This window comes from Lynx rufus, unplaced genomic scaffold, assembly GCF_022079265.1.
Source record: "Lynx rufus isolate CCGP_SWC_20201006 ecotype Redwood Valley unplaced genomic scaffold, mLynRuf1.p SCAF_5, whole genome shotgun sequence".
NCBI classification, from domain to species: Eukaryota; Metazoa; Chordata; class Mammalia; order Carnivora; family Felidae; genus Lynx; species Lynx rufus.
In genome coordinates this window covers 84568501-84594308 of record NW_025814867.1, presented here as the reverse complement: position 1 = coordinate 84594308, position 25808 = coordinate 84568501, and the positions used below count along the sequence as shown (strand labels likewise).

Genomic DNA, 25808 nt, shown 5'->3' with positions numbered 1-25808 from the left:
TGTCCCCTCAGCCCCAACAAAAGAGATACATTGAAATCTTAACCCTCAGTACCTGGGAATGTGACCTGATTTGGAAATAGGGTCTTTGCAGATTTAACCAAGTTAAGGTGAAGACTATAGGCAGGCCCTCATTCAACCCAACTGGTATCCTTATAAGAAGGGAAATGGGGACACACAGACAGATGGGCACAGAGGGAAGATGCTGTGGAGACACAGAGGCACACAAGGAGAACGCCATATGAAGACAGAGGATTGGAAGGACGCATCTATAAGCCAAAGAACGCCGAGGATTCTGGGCACACGCGAGAAGCTAGCAGAAGCAAGGAAAGATTCTCTCCTAGAGCCATCGGAGGAAGCGTGCCTCGGCCAACACCTTGGTTTCAGACTTCCAGGCTCCAGAATCATGAAGGAATATATTTCTGTTGTTTTAAGCCACCCAATTTTGGGCACTTCAGTACGGCAGCCATGGGAAATGAATACACCTGCCTCTAGCTTCTTTCAAGACCGAAATTTCCTGGCAGTGTTATTTTACTGATAATCATCCAAATGACTGACTGGGGTGGCTTCAGTTTACCAGAACACAGAGAGAGGAGCTGGGAGGGACACGTAGCGGCTAAGAGTGTCAGCTCTGGTGCCTGGCTCTGTATCCCACTTTGGCCACTTGACCTCTCTGTGCACAGCTTGCTTTCCTTTCTATGGGGTGTGGGGTGGCGATAACAAGGCCACAGTTGCTTCATAGGTTACAGGGAGGGTTCAATGAGTTAGCACATCTAAAATACCTGGACTGGTACCTGGCGTGTAGCTAGTACTTGCTCCTTTAAAGTTATCCATCCAGGCAGGATTGCACGGTCGCTTTAGAGATGGACAGACATGACTTTGAATCCAAATTCTGCTATTTACCAACAGTGTTACCTTGAGCTTTGGCTTATTTTACTAAACGTCAGTTTCCCCATCTCTACAATAAAAGTAATGCCTGCTGTAGAAAGAGGATTTCCAAGGGATGTAAAATTACAGCTCTCAAACAGATAACAAATGAACACCCGTGAAAGATTTTCACTTACCATTGAATGAACTAGAGAGATGTTACAGTTGGTTCAAAGGAGAACCCAAAAAACAGACATGTGTAGGTGAGAAAACTTGAAATGGATTTTCCAATGGACACAATGAACTGGCCTTGCTTGCACAGGGGAAGGTTGCCTGGCTCATTTGTATGTCCACAGTCAAGAACTGCTGTGTGCCCTCTGTCCCCTACCGCTTACAGAGCTGCAGAATGAACTCAGAGGTTCAAAGGGTGTGCTCTGAACAATACGTACTTTTCTCTTAGAGACATCCAGTAACGTTTCTTGCTTATTCCAGGTTTCCTTCTGGTCTCTCACATGTTTATATGCACAGGGTTGGAAACAAGATAGATGAATATATGAAAAAAGTTGCTGAATAAGGTATGATCCTATTTTCATAAAAACAATGAGCTGTGGGGTTTTATGTATATATATATATATATATGCGCCAAATGCATGAGTAGGTGTGCACATATATGATGGATTAAATATAGGGGCACCTGGGTGGCTCAGTCGATTAGGTGTCCCACTTCGACTCAGGTCACGATCTCACGGTCCGTGGGTTCGAGCCCCGTGTCGGGCTCTGTGCTGACAGCTCGGAGCCTGGAGCCTGCTTCGGATTCTGTGTCTCCCTCTCTCTCTCTGCCCCTCCCCCATGCGCTCTCTCTCTCAATCTCTATCTCTCAAAAATAAATAAAGATTAAAAAAAATTATACTTCTGCTTTGTTTGAATAAAAACAAATACCTGCTCCACAGTGTATTGTAAATGAAGAATGTCTGAATGAGAAATATGTCTGTGGTGCTTGGCACGATGCCAGCATTCAATAAATGGTAGGCTTCATTATTATTATTAATGTATATTCAAAGAGCCCAGAGCCTCCAGGCCTGTTCTTGGAAGAAATCACTAACAGGATCAACCATACGGCTGCCCCAGGATTTCTCCCTTTGAGAGAAGCTAGTTTTGAAACCTTGGACTAGTGTTTTGGGACCCACTTGCCTGCCCCTTACCCCCTCGAGATCAGAGGAAGTCTCCTTCCTGAGTTACAGCCTCGGGGTGGCTCCTGTCTGCTATATTTCCTTAGCCCTGTTGGCAGACCCATGCTTAGACCCAGCCGGTGACAAGATCCTTGACCACAGGACGGAGGCCTGGCTGGCCAAACTCTACTTGGAGGGGCTGCCTAAGGTCCGTGGCCTCCTCCAGCCCAGGCTGGGGCTATGAGTCATCCGTCCGCTCCAAATGAGTGTGATCAGCCTTCCCCAGCCAGGGAAAGGGGACAACAACATGCAGAGACATGCAGAGACCAATGTCTCACAACATGCGGAGACAACATCGAGCTTTTGATTACGTAAAACTGAGTATCTAATCTTATCCTCTGACTCATCCCCAAGGGGCAGCCTTGTTACATTGGAGAGGCCGTGGGATGGAGTCAGCACACCTGACCCTGGTGCAGGTTTGGCCGTTACCTGGCTTTCATCACCATGAACCGCGCCTTAGTTTTCCCATCTGCCCAATGGGAATGAGACCAGTGTTTCTCTCCAGGGGCAGTTGTGAAGCTCAAAAAAGGTGGTGTCTGTGAAGGCACTTGGTGAGGTGTGGAGTTCTGTGGAGACTTAGTTCTGGTTGATGTGGTGAGGCACTGCAGGCTGGTTAATATGCTGTAATAATAGCAAACGTCCTACGGTACTTACCTTGTTACTCAGGCCATGTCGTATACGCTTTACTTATATCTTAGTTATTCAATATTCATAGCAGCCCCATGAGGCATGTGTTATTATCCAATCCCCACTTTACAGATAACAAAACAGAAGAGGTGAGTAACTCCCCAAACCTTTCCATGGCAATAGTTTTACCCCGGGGAAGAATCTTTCCTCAGGGGACCACCACTTCACCAAACCCACAGACTCAACTGGGTTTCCTTTTCCTTTTTATTGTAGAATATTTCGCCACATAGAAGAGTACCAATAAAATGTAATAAAAACACATAAATAGCGGGTGCCCCGCTTTATTACTTACCAAACCCCTGGCCAATTTGCTTTATCTCGATCCCCTCCTCTCCCTGGATTCTTCTGAAGCAAATCCCAGACATCACGAGTGTATGTATTTCATTTTGTATTTCCATAAGACAGAGATTCTTCCAAAAACATTAACCATGAAACCGTTAATCTTTTAACCACGAAACCTAACACTTTTCGACATTAATTCAATAATCCTTAGTATAATCTACTATTTGGTCAGTGTTTATATTTCCCTGATTATCTTCTACATGAAAAAAATTTATTTGAATTGGGATACAAATAAAGTTCACATATTGTAAATGGTTGATAGGTCTTTTACGATTGTTTTAATCTATAGGTATCTTCCTCTATTTTTTTTTTCTAGCATTTTGTTTGTTATTGCTGCTTGAAGAAGCAAAGTTACTTGCCCTATAGAGTTTGCCACAGTATGGATCTTACTGAATGCAGTCCTATAGTTTATATGGTTGTGGTAGTTCTGTCCCCTAGATTTTCTGTATATGGGCTGCCCAGAGTCCGTGTTTTGCATTTTTTTTAGCAAGAACACTTCATAGGTGGTGTCCTGTTTCTCCCTCCAGCATTCCAGTTACTAGCCTCTCGGCTTCCCAGGATGCAGGATGCCATCTTGAAAGAACATGTGTGAATATAAGGACACTGGGATCCAGTGGGGCAAAACCGGAAAGGAAATGGGTCAAGAAAACTTGAGGTCTTGGGGCGCCTGGGTGGCGCAGTCGGTTAAGCGTCCGACTTCAGCCAGGTCACGATCTCACGGTCCGTGAGTTCGAGCCCCGCATCAGGCTCTGGGCTGATGGCTCAGAGCCTGGAGCCTGTTTCCGGTTCTGTGTCTCCCTCTCTCTCTGCCCCTCCCCCGTTCATGCTCTGTCTCTCTCTGTCCCAAAAATAAATAAACGTTGAAAAAAAAAATTAAAAAAAAAAAAAAGAAAACTTGAGGTCTTGAACTGTACCCACTGTTTTAGTTGGGAGGGCTCCTCCTCCACCTAATAACGAGCATCACTTCTTGAGTGTTACAATGTGCCAAGAAGTGTTCTCCCCGCTTTTACTGTAAAAACCAGTTTATTCCTTCTTAACCCTAGGCAGTCAGTGCTAATAGGTATTACAGTTTAGAAAAGGGGAACCAGGGGGATTAAATCACTAGCTCCAAATCTCACCACAGTGTTTGTCAGAGGACACAGTCCTGTCTCTGGCAGTCCTTGACTCAGGGACTTTCCAGGCCTATATCATCAGCAGCACACTTTGAAATGCTGCCTTCTCACTCTGACCGACCCTTCGTGATCTCAAAATAGTGTGTCAACTACAAATTCCTCTTTTATCTTTTAGGGAGTTTGCCTCTGGGACAGCCACTCACTTCCAGATTCCTCGTCTCAAGGTCCCCTTGTAGACATAAGAATTACGCTTTCTTGTCAGGCAAGCTAGATTCACAAATATGGCTGGCCCATAGGCCTGGAACCCTCAGCCTTCTGGAAAATGCTGCTTGCCTGTCTCTGGATGCTAGAGGACCACGATAATGCTTTGCTCTACAGACCATCTATAGGGACTGTTTAGTTCAACCGCTTTACAAAATACAGGTCCTAGGGTTGGAGGTCTTCCTACCTAGCTCTGGGGCTGTGGCTAACGCCATAGATCTCTCTCTGTTTCACCTGCAGAACTAGGATGATGATCTTTGTATATTACAGGGATGTCGCTGGCCTAAGACTCCTCTTTAGAGAAAAGGGAAATAATAATTATCACGTAAAAGCGTTAAGAATCAAACCTCAATGTTCTACTGTGAACCAAACCTCTCTGCTCCAGAAACATGGAGCAGGTTGGAGTGGGGTTGGGGTGGGGAGGAGAGGGAGAGAGTAGAGTAGCAGGGAGCGTCAGGACCAGCTACATAATTTGTGGGATTATTGCAAAATGAAAATGTGCGGCTCCTTGCTCAAAAATTATCAAGAACTTCAAGGTAGTGACAACTGAGCATTACACAAAACATGGGGCCCTTCCGAGTTGGCTCTTGCTGGAACTTTTTGATGCACCCAAAGCACTTTTATAAATGGTGTGACGTTTATAAAATGAGACCAGCTAGACTGGGCTGTATAGCATGCTACTTTTAATATTGGCTCAACTAACTCTGAACTGTGGGATATCCCAGATAGAGGTAGAGTCGGAATAAACAGTGAGTATCCTGGGGGAAAATCTTAGGGTATCTAAAGACCATACCGTGGTAGTAATTGCCCAGTACAGTGATTTCTGCCTCAGAATGAAGGGGCAGGGGCAAGTAGTGTGTTCAAAAAGCACTATTTACGACTTCTATATACAAACCCTAGAAAGAGCGGCCCCGCAAAAGCTTCCTGGTCTATTCAAGACGGAGAGGAGGTAGGGTAAGGAAGCATTGCCCATGGTTGGTTTCGAGGAGGCTGAGACACAGTGCCTGTGATTCTTTGTGGAAAACAGCAATATGAGGACAGACATTTGGCAGATGTTTATCAAAATAAAAGAAGTCTGGAAATGTGGAATGGCGGCCGCAGATGAGATTTCTCTGAGGAGAACCCATGGCAGAATGGAACGTTCCCCTCTTTAGAGGAGAAGTTGACCCCTATAGAGACAGGTCATACCCAGAAGTTGGAGCAGGAATGTTTGGAGTTGGCATACCAGGCAGTTTTTCACCAGCTATCTCTACAGGATCTCAGAGACTTCCATCAGGAAGCCCAGGGATACGAATCCACATTGCCCAACCCAGGGCATCTAGTTCACAAACCATTCGCATCTAGTCTACTGGGAGATGTGCTCCGGGGAGTCTTCCACGTGCGTTACCGTGGGGCCAGTATCCCCAGAGGTGTATGATGTCCTCAGCATTTTTCTCCTCCGAGGTTGCTGGAGCATTCTATAAAACAGCAACCCCCCAGTGGTCCGGGGGTCCTCCGTGGGAATGGCATGGACTTCTCTGCTATGGTGAGGCCTAGGCTGACGAGGGACATTCCATGTCCTTTTTTCTCCTTCCCCATGCAGCACCCCAATGAGTTCCCTTTAGGGGATGAAATCAGCTTGGAGCAAAACCACTCCAACTCCAGAAAGCAAGACTTGGTCCTCCTGAAAAGTTACTTAATGCAGCTCTAACACTCATTTAATCTTTAAGTCTGGCCGTCCTTTTTCCTGGCCCGATGGTAATTCACTATGGTTGTAAATAAAAGGTAGAGGACAGCCGTGATTGAGGGTACAGGATTTGTAGCCAGACTGCCCGAGTTCAAATCCCACCTCTGCCAGGACTAGTTGTGTGAAACTCAGCAAGCTACCCAACCTCTCTGTGCCTCAATTTCCTCATCTGTAAAATGGGGATAATATTATGGATTGTTAAGAGAGTTATGAGTTAATATAAGAGAAGTTCTGCTGTGTAATACGTGTCATTATTATTATTTAAAAAATTTTTTAAAAGTTTATTTATTATTGAGAGACAGAGAGACACAGAGCGTGAGCAGGGGAGGGGTAGAGAGAGGGGGAGACACAGAATCTGAAGTAGGCTCCAGGCTCTGAGCTGTCAGCACAGAGCCCGACGCGGGGCTCGAACTCACAAACTGCAAGATCATGACCTGAGCCGAAGTCGGTCGCTTAACCAACCGAGCCACCCAGGCGCCCCTATAAGTGCTGTTATTATTAAGTGAGAGCAAGGATCCATTAAATAATTAGGCATATTTATTATGAAATAAAAAAGATGAGCTCACTAGTTTCTCAATAGCCCTGGTACCTAACCTGGGGTAATTTTTTGGTTTGTGACTGAAATGTTGAGTATTAACTACCTAAAAGCAGATTCCCAGTCGACCCTAAAGTCATTATCCCTCGTTTCCAGATGAGCAGATTCTTTCTTGCTTTGAAAGAAAAATGAAAAGGCAAGAACTGATTTCTTTTGTGGAGTTGGATACTTTCCAGAACCTTACGGCCAAGCTTTAAATTGATGAATGACTGAACCGCTGGTGGAGACCCTGACTGGCGGGGACCACTGGGATGCTAAAATAAAACGATAGAAAATGAAGACAATTCAGCTTGAGTTTCCACAGGGGCATTCGATCCAACCAGACTTCTTTCCAGAGCAAATGAGACCGGAGGGAGCCAACACCTTTAACAACATCGCTGGTGTCGCCTCCTGAAGGGCCGCCACCCCCAGATGGAAAAGGACATAAATAGGGGAGAGCCGACAAAGGAAAGGTGCCGGCCTGCGGAGCGAATTGCTTCGTGCCACTTTTGAAATGACAACGGGTGAGAAGAAAATGAAGCACGATGTAAAACAGGAGAAGAGGTTCCCTGCGTGTAAAGAGGATGCCTCGGCCCTGGGTCAGCGAGGCCTGGACTCATCCAGGTTGGAGCCGCGTGTGGCCCCTCAGGTCCTCGGCCTCGTCTCCCTCGACACTGGCTGTGCTCTGCTCTCTGCACAGAAGCGAAAACGCTGACACTTTTTTTTTTTTTCAACGTTTATTTATTTTTGGGACAGAGAGAGACAGAGCATGAACGGGGGAGGGGCAGAGAGAGAGGGAGACACAGAATCGGAAACAGGCTCCAGGCTCTGAGCCATCAGCCCAGAGCCTGACGTGGGGCTTGAACTCACGGACCGCGAGATCGTGACCTGGCTGAAGTCGGACGCTTAACTGACTGCGCCACCCAGGCGCCCCAACGCTGACACTTTTTAACTATCTACCACAGTTAGGAAATTTAAAGAAATCAACTTTATTATAAAAATAATACACGCGGTTTAGAGAAAGCTTGGGATACAGAAAGGTAGGAAAAACAAGGAGAAATTCTTCAACTCTCACTACCTAGAGCAAACATTTGTGCAAAGTTTGGGGTGTTTTCTTCCAGACCTAAAAAAAAAAAAGCCAGCCAGAGTGGTTAGGAGGGAACAAAATATCTGGTTGTGATTCTATCTCACTTAATATTATTTCATCCTGTATAGTATTACAAAAACTTCGTAGATGTAGTTAGATGGCTGCACAATATTCTATCACATAGAGTCATTATAAATTAACATTCTTTTTAAAGGACGTTTTGAGGATTGCCTTTTTCACTAATGTAAGTGATGCTACCATGAACACTAAATAACTGCTTTATTCAGATACAGTTCATGTCCCATAAAATTCACTCTGCAGCGGCGCCTGGGTGGCTCAGTCGGTTAAGCGCCCGACTTCGGCTCAGGTCACGATCTCACGGTTCGTGGGTTCGAGCCCCGCGTCGGGCTCTGCGGTGTCAGCGCAGAGCCCGCTTCAGACCCTCCGTCTCCCCCACTCACACTCTCCCTCTCTCTCTCTCAAAATATAAATAAACGTTAAAAAAAATTCACTTCGCAAAGCCTACAGTTTGGTAGCTTTTAGCCTATGCACAGTTGTACCACCATCACCACTGTCAAATCCAGGACATTTTTATTACCTCAGAAAGAAATCCTGCACCCACCCCTCCTTCCCTCTAGCCCTTGGCAACCCCGCGTCTGTTTCTATTGCTCCGGATTCACCTACTCTGTACTTCATGTAAACGGAACCGTAGGGCATGTGGCCTTTGTGTCTGGCTGTACTTTGCATATTTTCAGGATTCATCCAGGCTGTCGTGGATCAGTACTTCATTCCTGTTTATGGCCAGATCGTGCTGCCCTGTTTAGATGCGCTACGTTTTGATTATTCAGTCATCGGTTGATTTAAAGATGTTTCTACTTTTTTTTGGCCGCTATGAATAATGTTGCCGTGCACATTCACGTAAAGCTTTTGGGTGCACACGCACTTTCAATAATCTCTAGGCTATGCCTAGGAGTGCAATCGCTGAGTCATACACTAACTCGATGTTCAACCTTTTGAGGAACTGCCAAGCTGTCTTGCAAAGCAGCTGCCCCGGTTTTACATTCCCACCATCCATGTGTGAAGTGTCAAGTTGCTTTACCTCTTTGTCAATACTTATTATTTTCTGTTTGTATTTTTTTTTAATTTTTAAAACGTTTCTATTTATTTTTGAGGCAGGGAGAGACAGAGCATGAGCAGGGGAGGGGCAGAGTGAAAGAGAGATACAGAATCCAAAGCAGGCTCCGGGCTCTGAGCTGTCAGCATGGAGCCCGACGCGGGGCTCGAACTCGTGGACTGTGAGATCATGACCTGAGCTGAAGTCAGACACTTAACTGACTGAGCCAGCCAGGCGCCCTAGTTTGTGCGTGTGTGTGTGTGTGTGTGTGTGTGTGTGTTTAAATGGAAATTTCAATGTTTATATATTTTTGAGAGCGAGAGAGAGACAGTGTGAGCCGGAAACAGGCAGAGAGACAGGGAGACACAGAGTCTGAAGCAGGCTCCAGGCTCTGAGCTGTCAGCACAGAGCCCGATGTGGGGCTCAAACCCATAGACTATGAGATCATGACCTGAGCCGAAGTCGGACGCTTAACTGACTGAGCCACCCAGGCACCCCAATGTGTAGTTTTTTTTAATAGCCATCCTACTAAATGTGAAGCATCTTTTCGTGTGCTTTTCGGTCATCTGTATGTTTATCTTTTTTGAAGAAATACCTCTTCAAAGTCATTCCCTATTTTAAAGTGGTGTTCTTTTTCTTTCTGTCGTTTGGTTGTAAGAATTCTTTTAGATTATGGATAAAAATTCCTTACCAGATATGTGCAGAAAAATTCAAATGTTTTCTCTCATTCTGTGAGTTGCCTTTTCACCTTCTCCATAGTGTCCTTTGATGCACAACAGTTTTCAGTTTTGATGAAATCCAATGTAGTTATTTTTACGTGTCCGTTTGGTAGCATATCGAAGACTCCACTGCCTAGACCGCGGTTGCAAAGATCCACACCTTTGTTTTCGTCTGAGAGCGTCATAGTTTAGGTCTCAGAGTTTGTGGCTCACGGAAATGCCCAGGGTTGTTTTGTAGAGGAGAGTTTGCAGAGTTAAATGGTATGAAAATTTCGATGTGTCTGGATGCGTATTGCCAAATGGCTTTCCCAAGCGGCTGTACCGATGCACTTGCCCATTAACAAATAGGAGACAGCCCAGTGCACTGCACCCTGTGAAGCTTTCTTTTTTTATTTTTAAATTTTTTTTTATAAAATTTTTTTAACACTTATTTATTTTTGAGACAGAGAGAGACAGAACATGAGTAGGGGAGGGTCAGAGAGAGGGAGACACAGAATCCGAAACAGGCTCCAGGCTCTGAGCTGTCAGCCCAGAGCCTGATGCGGGGCTTGAGCTCACAGACCGCGAGATCATGACCTGAGCCGAAGTCGGACGCCCAACCGACTGAGCCACCCAGAAGCTCCTGTGAAGCTTTCTTAAGGTTCCTACTGATCTTATTCAACGAGATGTAACTGCATTCCAGCTGTGCTTCCCCCAGCATTGACCCTTTTCTGACCAATGTTTTTTAGGTATCGAGATACTCAGCAACAAGCAGAGTTTGTAATGTGGTTGTCGTTAATGTCATTGACTAAACACTGAGATTGCCATGGAATGATTTAGCTAACTGTTGAAAATAAACACCACTGAGCATCTGCTCTACGCAAAGTGCTGTGGAGGGCGGGGGGGGCGGTAAAAGGAGGGGAAGGGAGTACAAAGATGACCAATACATAACGCCATCATGGTCAAGGCTCATATCCCAGTATGAAGAAAACTTCCTACATTTATAATGAGCACTCTGACAACCATCTACCTAGGGCCCCTCCAAACAGCTCTGGGGATTGGCAAACAAAATGTCATCCCTACTTCAATGATGCAGAAATCAGCTCACAGGCAAAATGACTTGCCCAAGGTCATGGGGCTAGTGAGGCAAAAAGCAAGTCAACTGATATGTATTGAGTGTTCACTGTGTGCCAGGCACTGGTCTGGAGATACACATCACTGATGAACGGGGAGCTTGCATTCTGGTTGAGGGGAGACAGATACGAAGAGGTCTACAAATAAATTTTAAAATCTTCATGGGGGTGGGGTGGAGGCATACAGCCTTACCTAGTGTGTGAGTCAGGGTTCTCCCAAGAAACAGAATCACAACTATATATATATACACATATGTATATATCTATATATATACACACACAATATAATATATAAAATAATGTATTTGTTACAGGCAATTGGCTCACAAGAATATGGAGGCTGAAAAGTCCCCAAGATCTGCAGCTGGCAAGCTGGAGACCCCCAGTTATGATGGATGGCATAGTTCCAGTCTGAGTCCCAAGGCCTGAGAACAAGGAGAGTCGACTGTGTATGTTCCTGCCTGGAAGCTGGCAGGCTCAAAATCCAAACAGAGCCAGTGTTTCCATTTGAGTCCAAAGGAGGGTCAAGTCTGATACATCAGCTCAAGTAGTCAGGCAGGAGGAAATTCTGCCTTACCTGAGGAAGGGTCAGCCTTTTTGTTCCACTCAGGCCTTCAACTGATTGGATGAGGCCCACCCACATGAGGGAGGGCACTCTGCTTTACTCAGTCAACCACTCCCAAGTGTTTATCTCATCCAAAGCACCTTCACAAACACACCCAGAATAGTGTTTGCCCAAATATCTGGGCATCCTGTAGCCTAGGCCAAGGTGACACATACAATAAACTGTATCACACATAGCATTGGTGAAAGCCTCACTGAGGTGGTGACATTTGCACTAAGAGTAACCAAGTAACCTTGGGGAGGAGCTTTCAAGGTAGAGGGACTAACAAATTCTAGGGTGGAACAATCCTGAATATTCCAGGAAGAGCAAAAAGATCAGTGTGGCTGGAAGGAGAGGATTAGTAGGAGAGGACACTGGAAAGGGGGGAGGGGGCGAGACTGGATTGTGTGAGGTTTGTAGACTGTCATGAGAAGTTCGGATTTTATTCTAAGTGGGAAGGCATTGGGGTGATAGAAAGACCATGGTGATAAAATGAAACGATAGGTAGTGTGTGTGTGTGTGTGTGTGTGTGTGTGTCTGTGTGTGTGTGTGTGTCTGTGTGTGTGTATCTGTGCGTGTGTGTGTCTGTGTGTGTGTGTCTGTGTGTGTGTGTGTCTGTGTGTGTGTCTGTGTATGTGTGTGTCTGTGTGTGTGTCTGTGTGTGTGTGTGTGTGTGTGTGTGTGTGTTGGGCAGGGAGACCGGTTGCAAGGGCAAGATGATAGCAGTTTGAACTAGGACGGTGGCTGTAAAGGTGATGGTTAGAGGTTGGGTACATTTTGGAAACAGAGCTTGTAGAACTTATTGGTGGATTGAATGCAAGACCCAAAGATAATGGATGAATCAAATATTACTCCCAGATTTTGGTCCGAGCAACTGAGTGGATGGTGGGACCAAGATGCAGAATGTTTGCTGGGGCTTTGGGGTAACGGGTGGAGTTTTGGAGAAAACAAGTTCTCTTTTGGCCTCATTAAGTTTTTTGTTTTTTGTTTTTTTGAGAAAAAGAGACAGAGCGAGAGGGGGAGGGGCAGAGAGAGAGGGAGAGAGAGAATCCCAAGCAGGCTCCGTGCTGACAGCTGGGGCTTGAACTCATGAAGCGTGAGATCGTGACCTGAGCCAAAACCACTCAGACGCTTAACCGACCCTGGCCTCATTCAGTTTGAATGTGTTACCTCTAGAACTCAGGCCCTCTAACCAGACAGGTGTTTTCCCTACAGTGTCATAACCGTTCATCCATTCAAAATGTATTTATTGAGTACCTGCAAAGCTCTGTTCTAGATGCTGAGGAAACAGCACTAAACAAGCCAGACTCAGCAGGGATATTATTGCTAGCAGCGCCAGACCCTGGAACTAGCAACTCTCCACTGAGACTCTGCCCTGTGCTGGGCATTGTGTAGAATACAGAATGAATCAGACACATTCCCATCTCACCAAATGCTTTCAACTTAATTGGATAACTTGTGCAGGAGACAAATAAACAACAATTGATGGCCATAAATTAGTTCAAAATATATTTATGGAGTGCCCGCTCTTTTCCAGGCACTGTGCTCATCATCCTACATGCTGGGAGTATAAAGAGGAATGAAAATGCAGTCCTGTTCCCCCCAAAAGCTCACCTTCAAGTGGAGGGGACAGACACTTTCAAGCGGGGGAAAGGCTAAACGGTTTGAGTCCGCTGTGGTCAGTGCACGGCAATACGAAAGCACGACTATGCCTAGCGGAGGCTCTTGTCTTGCAATGGGGGGCTACCTGGAAGAGGTAATAACTCAGCTGAGTCTTGAGGGTAAGTCAGACCAAGGAAGAAGGAAAGCATTCCCTAAGGGGAGAGCACAAGAACACAACAGGGAGCCGCCATACTTTTCAGCAGAGAAGTGAGTGGCTGAGCTTACATCTTATAGCTTCACATACGTAGATAACTGGGGGTTTGAAATGGAGGTGATGGAGGGGGAAGGGGGGGGACTGGAGACAGCCATGCCTGTCAGGAGGATGTGGCAAGGATGAGGTCTAAGAGAGAGAAGGTGGGAGCCTGATACGAGTGACAGGAGGGGTCTGCGATCCTACAGACCTGGGTAGTCAGGGCAGTGTTCCCCAGGGAGGGGCACTGAGAAGGGCTGAAGGGGGTACTTGGGGGGACTTGGACATAGAGCAGATCAGGAGGCTGGCAGGGAGGGTTCAGGGAGGGCGTGGTCTGTGACAACAACCAACAGGCACTTCCCTCCACCGTTTAGCGTTTCAGGACGGGTAATCTCCAGGGCATGTTAGGGGTTAGGCACACACCCCTTTCCAAAGACAAGGAGATGACAGGTCAGGGAGACTGAGTGATGTGCCTACGGTCAGACACTTGCACGGTGGTGTGGGTCTTCGTTCTGTCCCGTATCTCCCCTGGTGTCATGGGTTAGAACTGAGACAGCAGCCGTCGGGGAGGGACCCTGGCTCCCTACCTGCCAAGGAACAAGGCTGGGGTGGGGGGGAGCAGGGCAGGGCCCCACTCCGCCTCTTCCCGCAGCAGCCCCTCCCCGACGCGGGGGTGCCCCCCACTCCCCTGAGCCTCGCCTCCTGCCTCCCCTGACCCCGCAGGCCTGACAGCCGTCAAGCTCATCACCTCTGAGATCAGAGAGACTGGGAAGTAGACACTAGCGCTGGTGAGCGGAGGAAACACACAGAAGAGCAATTAAAGCGGCGCGGGGCGGCGGGCTTGCCTTTAATGGCTTGCAGCTGCACGAAGCGGGGGCCCCCCTCCTCCTTCGGGCCCTGCCCTGCTGCTGGGGCTGCCTGTCTGTATTTCGCATCCCCACCAATTAGATCCCCATGTGTGCTGCAGGCGTGAAAAAATAGAAAGTGAATAATCCTTCATTCTCTGTATGGCGAGCAGCTTTGATCCTCTCGGTGCGGTGGCCCCGTTCGGTCCGAAAGTGCATCCCTTCTCAGTGTTCCTTTTTTTTTTTTTTTTTAACCCAGTTTCCTTGTCTCAAAATGACATTAACCTCCTCCCAGAGACCTGTGAAATGACCACAATTCATCTTCAGACCCTTCTGATCAAAGCTGGGTTGGGTTTTTTCTTCGTCTCTCTTTCAAACTTTTGCTACACACAAGGCCCTCTTCTCTCACACTGGTTTGCTGCCAGTGTTTCCAGGCTGAAATCAAAAGGCAGAGTCTATTAATATCAGGCTTCTGCAACAAGGCCACCATTGTCTGCTTCCTTTCAGAGTACCTAAGGTCTTCTGGTGAGAGAGAGAGGTGGTAGGTAAGCGCTTTGAAACATGACCAGGAAGAGAAGGAGTTAATCCGGTTTCTTTCAAAGCCATGATAAGTCTCTGTGACCCCGGCTATAGGTTCAAAATACTGATCACTTGTCTTGTTTTGAAAGCGTTAGGGTCTTGAGTCATCTTTGGCGGGGAGACCTATTTTCAGGCTATAAAAAAGGTGGCCGCGAAGCTGCTGGTGGTGGCGGTGGCGTAGGGGAAGGGGCAACGAAGGAGGCGGTGGTGGAGGAGGAAGGGGCGTTGGGGGCAGAGGTGCAGAGGAGACAGAGGTAGAGTGGGTGGAGGCGGTGGGGGGGGTAGTGATGGCAGTGATGGAGGAAGCAGAAGAGGAAGTAAAGGAGGGGATGGGGAGAGATGGTGGCAGCAGGGTCAACGAAGTGTGAACGGAGTTCCCGAAAACAAGAGCAAGCTACTGTCCGCGCTTCCTTTACCATGTCCCGGTGGATCCCACAAGCTGGGGAGAATGCAAAGTTTATCCCAGGAATCTCTGGTTTCCCGAGGGTGGGGGTGGGGGGGATATGTGAATCCTTTTCTCCTGGGTCACTGGGCAGGTTTAGGGTGGCGACTGCTCACAGCTGAAGTCTGCTTGGGGGAGGGGGCTTGCCGGAAACAGCTGTCCCTGGATGATCATCTCATAGACATAGATCCGTGCCACCCAAGCCCATGACAAACATCCACTGCAGTACAACCTTTCTGGGAGGGTGAGTGGGGTGTGGGAAGTGGTAGGGTAGAGATCACCTGGGTCTTCCAAAAAGAACATGCTTAGGGCTCTGGAGTGAACCGTATCGTTCAGTAAGAAAAGTGAACCGGGGTTCTGGGGCCTGGGTTCTAGCCCTGCTTTGCTAGCCGTGTGGCCGTGGATAAGCCACTTTCTGTTCGCCAGCCCGTCATTGTGTGAAATGAGGTTATCGGATCCGAAGATCTCTGTCAACTCTGACGCTTTGTTTCTATTTTGGAGAAATTGATGTGAACATCGGAGCTTTGCTTGAGTTCCATCCTGACTTTGTTGAGGATGGAATACTATTTTCCATTTCTTCTGGCTGGTCCTTTGTTTTTGAAGAGCAGAGTGGTTCTTAATTTACCTTTGTCATCCTTGGGTAAATGGGTGGGCCACATCACCCAGTGCCCGTAACCCTTGAGCCATGGCCGGAACCAGACTCCGACCAGAGTCAGGCTGATTTTTCCCATACCTGCCTTAGAAAAAAGTCACAGATTCTGGGGCTCTTGGTGGCTCAGTTGGTTAAATATCCGACTTCGGCTCAGGTCACGATCTCGCGGGTTGTGAGTCCGAGCCCCGCGTTGGGCTCTGTGCTGACAGCTCAGAGCCTGGAGCCTGCTTCAAAGTCTGTGTCTCCCCCTCTCTCTGCCCCTCCCATGCTCATGCTCTCTGTCTCTCAATAATAAATAAATGTTGAAAAAAATGTGTTTTTAAAAAGAAAAGAAAAAAGTCACAGGTTTTGGTGAACGCGTTCCAAAGCAGCCTGCTACCACCTGTGAAAGCACATTGACAGCAGTGAGAAATGCTAGGCAAGCCCCAGAATAGGGTCAGACTATCCTGAGGCCAGAGTAAGCAACTGACATCGGTCTAGAAAAGCTAGCAGAACAAGGAGCAAGGAAGGGCATGGAGTAGGAAGGGCAATTCAGGAGTGAATTCCCTGCTGCTGATGAGTCAGGACAGTTGCTGGTGGTGAACTTTTCCGGTGAAGGACGAAATTGCCCTTGTCAGGATGCGGTGGTGTGGCAGGAGCACTGGATTTCCAATCAACTTACTTCTGAGGCTTTAAATACATGACTTCCCATCTCTAGACCTCAATTTCCCCAATCCTGTTGTAATGAGATGGTAATAATGCCGGCTTCGTGTTGCTCCGAGCCTAGGAGCTCTTTGCAAATAGCTCAATAGTCTATATGTGTTAAAGGGTTTTTATTCCCATAGTCTCCCTTGGCTTTTGACTTGGCTTTGATGAGGCAGGCAGGAGGGAAGGTGAGCTGGGTGGGAGCTCTCCTGCCACACCTGAGCAGCCTGCAGCCATTGCTGATTTAAATTACGGATTCCAAATGAGAGAGTACCACTTAGGGCACCTGTAATTGAAATATTCTCTGAGGCGCACCAGCTATAACCACATTTGAGAGCCTCAGAAGATATAATTAGGCAATTGAGAGCCAGGCCTTGAAAGGAGAGGACCCAATATTTCCTGAGTATTTAAAAAAAAAAAGTTTATTTGTTTATTTTTGAGAGAGAGAGAGAGAGAGGGAGCAAGGGACGGGCAGAGAGAGAGAAGGAGAGAGAGAATTCCAAGCAGAATTCCTGATGTGGGGTTCCATCTCACAAACCGTGAGATCATGACCTGAGCCAAAATTAAGAGTCAGAAGAAGCTTAACCGACTGATCCACCCAGGCGCCCTTTCCTGAGTATTTTTTAAAAAGTTTTAATGTATTTCTTTTAAGAGAGAGAGAAAAAAAATGCACGTGCATGAGAACGGGGGAGGAAAAGAGGCAGGGGAGAGAGAGAATCCCAAGCAGGCTCCAGCTGACAGCGTAGAGCCCCATGCGGGGCTCGATCTCACGAACAAAACCGTGAGACTGTGAGATCATGACCTGGGCTGAAATCAGGAGTCGGTGTTTTACTGACTGAGCCACCCAGGTGCCACGTCCTGAGTATTGACTACATGTCAGGTGGGTGCTTGAAACGGATGATCACAGTTAATTCTTGTAAGGTAGAAATTACTATCCATATTTTTTTTTAATTTTTTTTTTCAACGTTTATTTATTTTTGGGACAGAGAGAGACAGAGCATGAACGGGGGAGGGGCAGAGAGAGAGGGAGACACAGAATCGGAAACAGGCTCCAGGCTCTGAGCCATCAGCCCAGAGCCCGACTCGGGGCTCGAACTCACGGACCGCGAGATCGTGACCTGGCTGAAGTCGGACGCTTAACCGACTGCGCCATCCAGGCGCCCCTACTATCCATATTTTACAGGTGAGGAAACGGAGGCTTGGAGAGATTAGGTAACACCCCCAAGGTCACAGAACTGAATCTAAATTCCAGTACAGGTCTGTCTGTCCGTGTGGGTTCCCATTATTGCATGTTGACATCTTACTGAAACAAATTGAAATCTTTCTCCTGATTTTTAAACATGGCGAAATGGCCTGCCTGACTCTGGATCCTTGGGGTTGACACCCCTTTTGCAAAGCCAGCTCTCTTGGCCAGAATCAACCATCAGGGAGGATAGTAGAAACTGTGTGAGGGAACCCTTGAGTACCATTAACCAGCATTAATTCTCGTTCCCCCAAAAAAGGGAATCTAAAGGTGCCTCAAAGAAAAAGAAAAAAAACCATTCCGTTAGAGACTCACAGGGGAAGGAATTTTATTATTCTTGGTTTTGTTTGTTTGAAGGCAGGGACAGGATTGCTCAAAAGCTTTGTCAATGACACACAAGTGGGGGAAAAAAAGTTACAGGGAGGGAGGGAGGCAAACCATAAGAGACTCTTAAAAACTGAGAATAAACTGAGGGTTGATGGGGGGTGGGAGGGAGGGGAAAGTGGGTGATAGGCATTGAGGAGGGCACCTGTTGAGATGAGCACTGGGTGTTGTATGGAAACCAATTTGATGAAAAATTGTATTTAATATAAAAAAAATGACACACAAGTGATAGCATCTGGGGGTTTGGTGCTGGTGTAGACACTCCGGATTTAGCAACCTTGGGATGCTTAGTGAAGGGGCAAAACATCCCTCTCTTAGATGATTCAGATTCAGAGTGACAACACTATGTCGTATTGAAAAAGGTATGTGATGTTCAAGAGCTTCTGCTTAGAGATGGGGCTGGAAGAACACGTCAGTTTGGTTATTCCGGCTTGTTGAAATACTCCTCTGCCCTCTCTTCCCCATTTGGATCCTTCTCATCTTCCAGGTCCTAGTTTACATATTTGTTGTTATTTATTTTTTAAAGTAAGCTCTACACCCAACGTGGGGCTCAAACTCACGACCCAGAGATCAAGAGCCGCACGCTCTCCCCAGTGACCTGCCCAGTTCCCCCATCATCTTTTAGGTCTCAGTTTAAACATCACCTCCTCAGCGACACCTCCTCAGAGGATCAGATCCGGAGGCTGTGTCTCATAGCGCACCGTCCTTCCCCTTCCTAGGTGTGCAATTGGGAATGATCCGTTTCATCATTTACCTGTGTGCCGTCTGTGTCCCCGCCGGACTGTCAGATCCACGGGGACGGGCACCACCAGGCCGAGTGGTTTCTTCACCACATTTTCCTGAGTGCCTCACACGTGACAGAATGAACGGCTATGTGACAGCGGTTAGAAACAAGCAGTTGGAGGGGGTGAGCTCCGTGGCGCATCTAAGTGTACGGAGGGAAGAGAAAGACCCCATTCGAAGCAGCTTTAAATGTAGGGACATTGATTATAGCACCTAAGGAGCCTCACAGCTGGCACTTCCAGGACTGGCACAATGGCTCCCTAGTGTCACCAGCGAGCTTCACTCCCACGCGGGAAAGTGGGGGTGGGGTGAGGACAAGCACGGGCATGGGCAACAGCTGTGTCCACTGTGCTCCCTACATGTAGGCCCCGGGGGCCCCACCGTTGGAGGCTGGCCTTGTAGACAGCAGAATTAAGACAGAACGTCTATCTTTTTATGAATTACGGAAAAACTCTAACTGCAATTGTTCCCTGATTCGTTGACCTAGCGGTAGACCTTCACCGTTTAGAAATTCAAGGTGATTCATTAGCTGCCCGCTGTGAAATTAGCTCCACCTCCCTGCAGCTGAGAGATTAGACCAGGCCCTTTGCTTGGAAGGTTGAGTGAAACGGCTCTGGTGCCGAAGGCACGAGGGAGTGTCACCTGTCCGGTGGTTGGGTGATGAGACTCGCCAAGCCCTAGGAGTCCTCTCCTTTCCCATCCCTGCTTCCAACCTTGGCCCAAGGCTGCCTGTAAGACTTCAGAAATGTCTTGACTACTGTATATTCCTTGGGTTGTATATCTGGTTGCTTCCTTGGCATCTCCACTGGGCTAATACACCTCCTGGATTTAACGCATCCCAAACCAACTCTTGGTTACCCTCGCCCTACGGGTTTGCTTCTTTCCCAATCTTGTGCATGTCGGTGCCTCCATCCCGTGGTGCTCGAGCCAGACTCCAGGAGTCACATTTGATGTGTCATTTTCCCTCCCAACCCACATCCAATCTATCAGCAGCTCGTGCCCAAAACACACCACGGTCCAGCCACTTCTCGTGGTTCCGGCCTCTGCAGCCTAATCTGGGAACACCCCTCTCTTGGCCGGGCCTCTGGTTTGTCTCTGCTGCTGCTCTACTTGGCAGCCAAACCTTCCTGGTCGTTTTTAAATGTGACGGATCCTATCACTCCCAGCTTAAAAACCTCCAGTGGTTTCCTGGTGCCTATGGAATAAAATTCAGTCTTCCTCCATGGCCTACAAGACTCTGGGATCTGTCCTTTACGCACCTCCCTGACTTTTTGAAGTTTCCATCATTACATTCCAGCCACTGGCCAGGTCTTCAGGGCTCTCGCAGTAGTAACATCTGCCTGAAATACCAGAACTCTGCGGGCTGGGTTTTTCTCAGAATTCAGGCTTAACTTAAATATGTCCTTCTCAGGGAAATCTCCTCGAACTCCAGCCTCCAACCCCTTACCGTGTTTTATTTTCTTCACTGCACTTGCCACTATCTGCTTTTTAAAAAACTTTACTTTTTGAGAGAGAGAGAAGAGAGAGAGTGAGCGGGGGAAGGGCAGAGAGAGAGAGAGAGAGAGAGCAGAGGAGGGGCAGAAAGAGAGAGAGAGAGAATCCCAAGCAGGCCCTGCACTGTCAGCACAAAGCCAGATGCGGGGCTCGAACTCACAAACCGTGAGATCGTGACCTGAGCGCAAGTCAAGAGTCAGGCTCTTAACCACTGTGCCACCCAGGCATCCCACCACTATCTAATTTTTATTCATTGGTTTGCGTTTATTATCTGTCTTCCTCAGCAGAACATATGCTCCATGAGGACTTATACTGCTTATGGCTCCAGCCCTTAGTACTAGAACAGTGTCCGTATTTCTAGGTTCTCCGTGAACATCTGTTGAAAAAGGACACGTTTCAAAGCCTTTGACTCTCATATTAAAATATAAAACTCTCCGTACGAAGAAGGAGAGCAAGGACTCTTTTGGGAAGACTGAGACACCGAAGGAGACAGGGAGCACCACAGATATAGGTAGGAGAGGCCTCAGACAGTATCGTGGGGAGTGAGCTTAACGGCGTAAAGGGAGCGCAAGCGTGCATGCAGGGATAGGTGGTCCAGAATTTGAACTTGGTCCATTCCTGGCACGTTTAGAGACTGAAGATGCCAGGGTCGAGAAGGTCACTCTAGGGTCTGCCTGGAGTCCCGGAACCTTTTTTTAAACCAAGTTTGGAGCCTCGGGCAAGTCATCTAGCCCCTCTAGGCCTTACTCTGTCATGGCATTGGGCCAGATGATTGCTAAGTTTTGGGCCGCCTATGACTGCTCCATGTTCCTTCCACGGTGCATTCAGGAAGTACTTTTTTGTTTTTTTCATTAAGCGTGGATCGAGCCCCTACTGTGTTTGCCAACTGTGCTACAGGCTATAGGCACACAGCAGAGGACAAGGCACAGTCCCTCTCCTGATGGAACTAACAGAGAAGACAGAAATTAAACCAATGGCAAATAAACACGTCATCACCAATTGTGTGGGGAAGGGGAGAGAAAAGGTGCGACGAGAGTTTCTAAAAAAGAATACCTTGGGGCGCCTGGGTGGCTCAGTCGGTTAAGCGGCCGACTTCGGCTCAGGTCATGATCTCGCGGTCCGTGAGTTTGAGCCCCGCGTCGGGCTCTGTGCTGACAGCTCAGAGCCTGGAGCCTGTTTCAGATTCTGTGTCTCCCTCTTTCTGACCCTCCCTCGTTCATGCTCTGTCTCTCTCTGTCTCAAAAATAAATAAACATTAAAAAAAATTAAAAAAAAAAAAAAGAATACCTTGTGGGGATGGTAAGGTCAGATAAACCTACTCCAAAAAAAAAAAAATGGTAATAGTTCCTTAATTTAAAAAGTGTTCAAGCTTCGGGGGAAGGTGATGATGAGGTGGCTTTGGGGAGAGTTTCTGGCTGGGTCTCTGACAGTGGGGTGTGCGTTTGGACAGATGCTTTCTGCCATCTCAGCGATGGATTCCTCTGTTCCCTATACATGACAAGTTGGGACTTCCCGGAGCCAGCAGTGTGAGCTCAGGGGGTTATCTCTGGGCCAAGGGGCAGGATGGGAAGGAGAAGGCGAGGAACAGTTTTCTTCTGTGTAGCAGATGAAGGTGAAACTTGGCATTTCAGCTTTTCTTGCCAATCCCCTGACCCCATGTGGCCCAACTCCTGCCGATAGGCATCAAAGAGATGTTCGAGGCTCTCCCCCACCCCCCTTACTCAGTGTATGATGTTGTGGTGGGTATGAACCTTGGTACATAAACTCATCTGTTCAAGAAATACAGCTTTCGTTTGTTTAAAATTATCTTAAAACCCTTCTCCACTATGACAGAGGAAATCAATCCCAGGCATGACCGGGGATCTCTCCTCTGCTCTCCCCCACAGGTCCCCGGGAAAGGCAGAATCCGCTGAACACTCCCTGGCTTGGCTCTCCATATGCACCACGAAGCCATCCTGAGGAGGCCCTGGCATCTCCCTGAAGGGGAAAAACCGCACAGGATGCCGGGAGCCACTCTCCAGGTCTGAGAGAAATTTCTCACCACTCTCTTCTCCTGGGTCAGCATCTCTCTGTACTTTGGCTTCTGCAAGAGACAGCAGGAGACTTGATTTTCAGGTGACTTTTTTTTTTTTTTGCTTATTGTTTTACAGAAACCCTTGAGGCAGGAATCTCTACCTGCTTGGAAGGCTTGTGAAAATTCAGGAGAAAGGCGTGCAAATTAACACTTTAAAAGTTGTCTTGCCATAGAACGGGGACTTTGCAATCTGGGACAATCTGGGGAGCTCTGCGTTTGTCGGAGTCCTAGATTTACCTGGGCCAGTCAACTCTTTAAGCCTCATTTTTGTCACCTGTAAGCTAGGGAAAATCATAGGAGAGACTCCTCCATGGAATTGCCATGAGGTTCAAATCTGGATTGCATGCAAAATTCTTAGTACAGCGTCTCATACCGGGCAAGTACTCAATAAATGTTAGCTATGATTTTAATAACATATGGTGTTAGCTACGGTTATAAAATTTACACTTAACTTTTATCTCCTAGCTTCGGGATCACATGTATAAAGTTTGGTGGAGGGTGGTTTCCCTTGTGCTGCTAAACCCTTCCCACCTTCCCTGGACTGTGAACGGGCCTGGTGAGGCCAGCAGTGTTTTTCATATTCCTTGAAGAGCGGGTGCAAGTCTGGTCACGACTTCCCATCAACCTCCTTGTCAAACCCAGAGAGAGTGATGATCTATCCTCCTCGGAGGTTCCTACTTACTGTGTGGCAGCTTTTGAATTATAACCTCTCTTGTTCAGACAGATTTTTTTTTTCTTCCCTCTCCTCCTCCTTCCCCTCCAAAATACTACAAGTGAATATCATTTATATTGATTTTTTTTTAAAGCCTACCCTCCGGGCAGCTCATTCACACCCCCAGAAAGTCTGGGAGGCCCGCCTCTGATTATATTTCTCCTAAGGCTAAGTCAAATTTTCGTTTGTTATGGAAATATTCAATCTCAAAAAACAGCCTCCAGTCCTTGGGACAAACATTGACTTGAGCTGTTCGCATGCGCTGATGACAGGAGTGGGGAGGAAGCTGGAAAGACGGCCAGGCTCTTAATGATAAGCACAGGCAGCAGGATGAAGCCTCAGACAGAAAGAAAGAAGGGAAGACAAGAGGGTTTCTGGGCCTGAGGGGGAGGAAGAGAGATGAGGAGAGACAGAGATCCATGGCGTAGGGATCTAGAGAAAAAAAGAAAACAAGGGCAGTCTGCCTGTGTAGTTTTCTGAGTTTTCAAACTAAGAAAAGATCTGAAATGAGACAAGAAAAAAAATGCATGCAAAGAAAATGGCTTTAAAGGACAAGTTAACAGCGTCTTTCCACATTGAAAACTGGCCCCAGAAAATTTCATTCAGGAATTGAACACATAGGTAGGTCTCATAGACTGGGTAAAAGTGCTCATTGCTTTCTGACAGTGAGTCATTCTGTAGATCTGAATAGGTCATCTCTGCATGCATTTTCGACACTTCCAAGAAACGAGAAAAAAATCTTGACCTTACGGGTTTCGCTGATAATGTGCTTGAGGACTAGCTTTTATTTAGTGCCTGATATGTGTTAAGTATTTAGTGGACGTTTTATAAATGTGTCTAAATCCACCCTGAAAACAATCCCGTGTGGGAGATATTATTTTTCTTGTTAACAGATATAGGAAGCAAGGCTCCATGAGGTTGAATAGCTTGCCTAAAGTCCTGTGACTGGTAAGTACTGAAGCTGGGATTTAAACCTCGGCTGCCTTGGGCTCTGTGGACATCACATGGGGTGCCTTATAGATGGGGCCTGAGCATTATGTTCCTGGTGTTCTATCACCTTCTCCTGCTTCCAGACTTCCAGGTAACCAAATTCCTCAGGGCTCCTACCCTGTCCCAGCTGCATCACTCTAGATACTGGCCCGCCACGCCGCCCTCCCCTGCGAGCTTCCTGTGCCCCTCCCTCTGAACAGCCCAGCCGGGCCAGCATTCCAGGTACCTTTTGAATATTTCTTTATCTGATAGTCTCCCAGTGATGTTGTTAATCCCTTGACAACATTATTTTTATTTTACTTTACCTTATTTTGTTTTTTAAGTTTATTTATTTATTTGAGAGAGGCAGAGACAGCGCAAGGGGTGGGAAGGGACAGAGAGAGACGGAGAAAGAATCCCAAGCAGGCTCCCTGCTGACAGCACGAAGCCTGATGTGGGGCTCGAACTCACGAAACCGTGAGATCATGACCTGAGCTGAAACCAAGAGTCGGATGCTTAACCGACTGAGCCACCCAGGTGCCCCACAGTGTCTTATTTTAAAAGTTACATTGGGGGCGCCTGGGTGGCTTAGTCGGTTGAGCATCTGACTTTGGCTCAGGTCATGATTTCATGGGTCAGCTCATGAGTTTGAGCCCCATGTCAGGCTCCGTGCTGACAGCTCAGAGCCTGGAGCCTGTTTCGGATTCTGTGGCTCCCTCTCTCTCTCTGCCCCTTCCCTGCTTGTGCTCTGTCTCTCAAAAATAAATAAATGTTAAGAAAAAAAATTTTTAAGTCACATAGGTCAGTGACTTTTAAATTTTAGTTTTTTTTTATTTATCAAAATTAAACATGCATGTAATTTGGAGAGTCAAATAATTCTACAAGGGCTGTCTCTCACATGCTTGTGTTTCTGTTTTGTCAGTTTTCAGCATTCACTCTTGAATTCCCACTATGAAAAGTCAGTTTAGCTCTTTCCTCCCCTGCCTCACCCCGCTTATACAGACTCTCCTTTTTCATTCCACTTCTTCTTAATATTGTTGCAAGTTAATGTAGTTTATTCAAAATTCAGTATTTACATTATGAAAATATAGATTATATTTCTAACAATAAGCCGTGATTAGTTTTCCTTTCCTGGAATTGGTAACTGTCTTATTTTTTCATTTGCTTTGTTTACTTTGTATTAAACAATCATTAAAGTTCAGACTCTTTGCCAAAGATCTAAATGCCCTCCACAGGTCTCCTAGCAAATTAATCTCTGTGCAGAAAACTCTCTGGAGCTCTGTGCTACAGCGGTGGCCAGCGGTGGCCCTCCCTGTGTGGTGTTCAGCTGTCGTGGGGTGGGGTGGGAGGGGAGGGCCTGCAGCATCCTGGGGTTCCCTTCACTGCCCTTCTGGGGTGGATTTCTTTTTTCCAACATCCTCGATTTATTCTCTTGTGAGGAGCTCATTTTCCAGGAACTAGATGAGAAATGGGGCCTGTAGCCATGTGTTTTATTTTTTTTTATTTAAAAAAAAATTTTTTTTAACATTTATTTATTTTTGAGACAGAGAGAGACAGAGCATGAACGGGGGAGGGGCAGAGAGAGAGGGAGACACAGAATCCGAAACAGGCTGCAGGCTCTGAGCTGTCAGCACAGAGCCCGACTCGGGGCTCGAACTCACGGG

At 47.1% G+C, this 25808-nt stretch overlaps 1 long non-coding RNA gene across 1 annotated transcript; it reads left to right on the top strand.

The window, feature by feature from the left end:
- Positions 1 to 23567: 23567 nt before the first annotated feature.
- On the top strand, positions 23568 to 24371 carry LOC124526092 (uncharacterized). Its single transcript, XR_006965613.1, has 3 exons — positions 23568 to 23796; positions 24069 to 24123; positions 24249 to 24371. It is a non-coding gene; the product is annotated as an uncharacterized LOC124526092 (long non-coding RNA).
- The last annotated feature ends 1437 nt before the right edge of the window (positions 24372 to 25808 follow it).